This window comes from Myiozetetes cayanensis, unplaced genomic scaffold (assembly GCF_022539395.1).
Source record: "Myiozetetes cayanensis isolate MyiCay16 unplaced genomic scaffold, myiCay2020 scf72, whole genome shotgun sequence".
Classification (NCBI taxonomy): domain Eukaryota; kingdom Metazoa; phylum Chordata; class Aves; order Passeriformes; family Tyrannidae; genus Myiozetetes; species Myiozetetes cayanensis.
The window spans coordinates 155,239-161,027 of NW_026087987.1; the positions used below are offsets into that span (position 1 = coordinate 155,239).

Here is a 5,789-nt window from a genome sequence, read left to right on the forward strand (position 1 = left end):
GAGACAGGACAAAGACTTCTAGGGAAGAGACCTGTCCTGGGGGTAAATAATACTGAGTGGCATGGAATGTGGGAGGACATGGGCCAGTATTCGGAGGACTTCTCTCCTCCAAACGTTTGGAATTTCACCCCTGAACAACTACAGGACCCTGTTAAAGTGATAAAATAATAGTAAGTAAGTAATGGCCAGTCTTCGTGAGCGAAGGTCTGGGGAAGGTCTTTACACCTTCCAGCCTGCGCATTGGATTTTTTTTTGGTGAGACACAGTGTGCGCGGAACTGAGCCCACCCTTTAATCCTAAGGTTCATCTGCCGGGGCCAAGCGAGCTTGGACGGTGGCAGCGAGGTCCTTAGGACGTAGATGGGTTGCCTTTTTAAGGGCTAACGAGCTCCATCTGCCCGGGAGTGGCCCTGACCGGGAATCGAACCCGGGCCTCGGCGGTGACAGCGCCGCGCCCTTACCACTAGACCACCAGGGGCTCCACAAAGTGATAAAATATGTGAAGGAAAAATGTTGTGACAGTTCCAGATAGGTGCAATGTGCTGGGCCCTGGCCACTGCTAACCCGACACTGCTCATTATGATAACGCACCTTCAGGGGGAGGGGAAGGAAAACAAATCAAAAGGCACTATGTCCACTCAAACTGAAGCTGAACCAGAGGGAATTCCCAAGCCAATAATAGTTGGCCCTATACAGAAGAAGAAATCCAAGACCAAATCAGTTTGCATAGTGAGTGACAAAGATGAAGCAGAACCCTCACAACCAGTGGGAAAGACAGGGCCAGAGGTAATCACCCAATCTCCATTTCTGGATGAGCGGCACGATATGCGGAAAGATTTCAGCCACCAGAGAGGTGACTCCATATTGGCTGCTATGAATCTCGGATGCTGCAGCCCACAATATGAACCTAGATGGCAGTGAAGCCAAGCAAGTTCAGTTTGTGCCCTTTGGTGCAATTCTAACTACAGTCAACAGGGGGTGCTGTTGGATCACTAAAGATGCAGAGCCTGCAGTTCGCTATGCTGGTCGGCAGGGGGTGCTGTGGAATCACTGGTCCTTGCCACATGGGGTGACAACCTCCTGGGTGTGTTGGAGAAACCAAAAATGGGTTTCCCTCCCCCCACACACACTGGGAAAGGGGAGAGAGAGGAGGGAGAGAAACAACAAGAAAAAAGTCCTCCCAAATGGAAAAAACTCACTCTGTTCTGCTGGCCGAGTCATGCGGTATAGTTTTTCTTCTCCCTTTGATGTGCACAAGAACCATTGCTAAGAAAGAAACAAACAGGAATGGGGAAGGGGAAAAAACCTCCCGAAACAGCTCCTCTCTGATGAAAATCCAATCAGGATCCACAGCTGGTAGCCAGGCTGAGAACAAAACCCCACTGAGCTTCCACTCCAACCTTGTTCCAGCTTCAGAAGCCAGCCAGAACTCCTCCCTCCTGTTTCCTAGAAGACGAGAGGAAAAAAAAAAAAGGAAGAAGGAACTCCTCACCCCCGTTTCCCAGGAGACGAGATTCTGAGGGCCATTAACTAAAAGGAAGTTTCTTTTGTGCTCCTTAACTGCCCACTTAACATCCCCTCCATGATGTGGGCAGGGGGAAGGGAAAAACTTCCTGCTTAGTTTTTAAGAACCAGCAAAACCATGACACCCCTATAAACATTAGTTAAATCTGCACCCTGGGGATTTCATCAATACTACATGTAACACATAAAATAAGGTAAACTATTGCCTTGAGCACATTATAAGGGAAATCTTTATGTTTTGACAAACAAATTCTTGAATGTAAGAAGCAATATCACAGGTATGTCTTGATTTATCTTCAGTGATCTATCTCAAGCCTGCCCTTAAGCTAAAATCATGCAACAGGTTTCTTGAGGATAGTCTGGCTGCTGACTGAGACTTCTGAGACTTTTCCTTTCTAAATTCTGTTGAACTACCCTAGCTAGTGATTTGGTCTTATAAATATTTAGGAGCATCTGCTTTGCTTTTTAGGATAGATGAAATCTGGCATTTCCCTTAACTCCTCACAGTTTCAAGTGCTAATTTGTATGATCCATTGGGAAGATGGACATTGAGCAATAAACTCCATTCCTGCAACTCCACAGGTTCTATGATTTTATAATGCAGAACACAGACAGTGGTTCTATGATTTTATAATAAGGTCCATCCAATCCCAGATCTGTCCACCCCCTGGTTCTGCCCAGTTCTGTCCCCGACACGCCCCTTCGAGAATTGGGTCTGGGAGCATGTGGGACCCCTTCTTCCTCATCTTTATCTTCTTCACAGCACGCACAGTCCTTGGAGCTTCTCCAAAGTTCTGGGCTTGAAGGTCGCTGCGTCGGTGTGATATCTTCCGGTCCAGGGCTTCCAGGGGGTTTTCTACAATTCTACCTTGAAAAGAGGACTAAACACGCTAATGGAATTTAGAGGGATTGATATGAAATGGGGTAACAGAGTTGGGTAACTATTATGCTACAGGGTAAGGGATATAATTCAGCTACATTAAAATCTACATTCACTACACAACTACTTCTAAAATCTACAAAAGTTAAAAAATCCAAGAAAAGCTCTGAGGCATCAGTCCCCCCCTTTAGAGATGGACAAAACTCAAATCTTGTCCAATCTCTACCACTTATACCTAGCATTATACCACAGGGATGACCAACATCTGCAACATCGGGTCATGCAGTGAGCTATTACACAAACACTAACTATGTATATCACTAATATAAACAGTTGTTTTATCCAGGTCCAATTCAGTAACCATGAAGTAAGTTTAAAGAAGATATCTCTGTAAACCTGTTGAGACATCCTCAGGAATTGCCCAATGTAGAATTTAAACTTGCTGCCAAATTTCAGCCTAATCCACAGTGCAAATCCAGCATTCACTTTCATGAAGAATATTGGATACATTTTTACTAAGCCAAATGTAAACAGGGACGTGGCACGGCAAGTAGCGAGACAGTTCGCGCAGGCAGGGCAAGTAGAAGGGGCGCAGCCACCTCCCAGCTCTCTTTGGTGAGGTTTGGTTGTTTGGGATTTTTTTTTCCCCTTGTTTTTGGAAGTAATGGTTTCCAAAAAAGTGAAAACCGTTGCTGCTGTTATCAAGAAGGACACCAAGACGGACGCAGCTGTTCAGGTCACTGGCTGCAGTGTTTGAGCCTGGCGTCAGTACCTGAGGACAGTGTGAGTGGCGTCTGTGTACGATGCGAGCAGGTAAATGATTTGCTGTGTCTGGTGGCAGAGCTCAAGGAAGAGGTAGAGAGGCGAAGAAGCATTAGGGAAAGTGAAAGGGAAATTGATTGGTGGAGTCACACCCTTTCGACCCCAAAGGAAGTCCAGCAGGAGACAGTGAAACCCTGTTCCCCTCATACCATCAGGCAGATGGGGCAAACCAAGTATATGGGGGGGAATGGAAACAGATCCCTGATTGGAGAGGTAAAAGAATCCCCTCCCGACTCCCATCACCTCCCTGGGTGCCCTTAAAGAACAGATATGAGGCCCTGGACCCAGAGAATCAGGTAGAGGACAGTCAGGAGGAAGATCTGTCTGGAGGGTCTCCTGGTTGCACTCTGTCTACCAGACGGATTGCAACCACAGCTATAAAGAAAAGGAGAAGGGTAGTTGTAGTCAGTCACTCCCTTCTGAGGGGAACTGAGGGCCCTATATGTCAACCGGACCCTTCCCACAGGGAGGTCTGCTGCCTTCCTGGGGCCCAGGTGGGGGATATTAGTAGGAGACTCCCTGAGCTAATTAGGCCCTCTGATTGTTACCCACTGTTGGTAGTTCAGGCTGGCAGTGATGACATTAATGGAAGAAGTACCAGGGTGATTAAAAAGGATTTCAAGGCACTGGGTAGATTAGTTAATGGGACAGGAACACAGGTGGTGTTCGTCTCTATTCCTGCAGTAGCAGGGATGAACGAGGAGAGGAGTAGGAAAACCCATCTCATCAATAGGTGGCTAAAGGATTGGTGCCACTAGCAGAATTTTGGTTTTTTTGACCATAGGGCAAATTCCATGGTACCTAGTCTCCTCAAATCAGATGGGCTTCATCTATCTAGCACGGACAAAAGGACTATAGCCCGTAAGATGGCATGGCTGATCAGGAGGCCTTTAAACTAGGTTTGAAAGGGGAGGGGATTGAAACTGGGCTCTCCAGAGATGAGCCTAAGGGTGGAAAGCCCAGGTCAAGAGTGAAACCATCAGTCCAGCTGAAGTGCATGTACACCAATGCACGCAGCATGGGTAACAAACAGGAGGAGATGGAAGCCATCGTGCAGCAGGAAAGCTATGATGTAGTCACCATCACAGAAACGTGGTGGGATGACTCGCATGACTGGAGTGCTGCCATGGATGGCTACAAGGATAGACAAGGTAGGAGAGGTGGAGGGGTAGCTCTATATGTTAGTCTCTTGACGCTGTAGAACGTGAAGTCAGTAACGATAAGGTTGAGTGGCTGTGGACCAGAATCAGGGGGAAGGTCAACAAGGCTGATATCCTGGTGGGAGTCTGTTACAGACCACCTAACCAGGATGATGAGGATGATGAATTATTCTACAAGCAGCTGGCAGATGTCTCAAAATCGCCAGCCCTTGTTCTTGTGGGTGACTTTAACCTCCCGGATGTCTGCTGGGAACTCCACACAGCAGAGAAGAGGCAGTCTAGGAGATTCCTAGAGCGTATAGAGGATAATTTCCTGCTCCATCTGGTAAAGGAGCCTACCAGAGATGGGGCCCTGCTAGACCTTCTGATCACAAACAGAGAGGGGCTGGTGGGAGATGTGGTGGTCAGAGGCCATCTGGGGCACAGTGACCATGAAATAAGAGAGTTTTCAATACTCAGGGATGCAAAGAGGCCCATCAATAAAACCTCTACGCTGGACTTCCCAAGGGCAGATTTCGACCTTTTCAGAAGACTACTTCAGAGTGTACCCTGGGAAACTACCCTTGAAAACAAAGGGGTCCAGGAAGGATGGACATGCTTCAAGAAGGAAGTCCTGACCGCACAGGAGCAGGCTGTCCCAGTCTGCTGAAAGGCAAGCCGACAGGGAAGATGACCAGTCTGGCTGAACAGGGAGATTTTAAAGGAAATTAGGGTAAAAAAGAGAGCCTACCAGTTATGGAACAAAGGGCTGGCTACTCAGGAAGAGTTTAGGAATATAGTTAGGTCTTGCCAAAAGAAAACCAGAGAGATAAAGGCAGAACTTAAACTCTATCTTGCCACTTCTGTTAAGGATAACAAAAAGGGCTTAAAGGAGGACCCAGGAAACTACAGACCCGTTAACCTGTCCTCAGTGCCTGGCAAGGTTATGGAGCACATCATCCTGACTGCAATCACACAGCACCTACAGGATGGACAAGGGATCAGAGCCAGCCAGCACAGGTTTAGGAAGGGCAGGTCCTCTTTGACCAATCTGATTTCCTTTTATGATCAGGTGACCCGCCTGGTGGATGAAGGGAAGGCTGTGGATGTGTCTACCTGGACTTCAGCAAAGCCTTTGACACCATCTCCCATAGCATTCTCCTGAAAAATTTGCAGCCCACGGCTTGGACAGGGGCACTGTGCTGGGTTAGGAACTGGTTGGAGGGCTGGGCCCAGAGAGTGGTGGTGAATGGTGCTGCATCCAGTTGGTGGCCGGTCACTAGTGGTGTCCCCAGGGATCAGTGTTGGGCCCAGTTCTCTTTAATATCTTTATTGATGATTTAGATGAGGGGATTGAGTCCACCATTAGTAAATTTGCATATGACAACAAGCTGGGGGAGGGAGTGTTGATCAACTGGAAGGCAG

General features: G+C 47.7%; 1 non-coding gene across 1 annotated transcript; it reads right to left on the reverse strand.

Annotated features, from left to right (window-relative positions):
* Positions 1–405: 405 nt before the first annotated feature.
* Positions 406–478, reverse strand: TRNAD-GUC (transfer RNA aspartic acid (anticodon GUC)). The gene has a single exon. It is a non-coding gene; the product is annotated as a tRNA-Asp (tRNA).
* Positions 479–5,789: the final 5,311 nt, after the last annotated feature.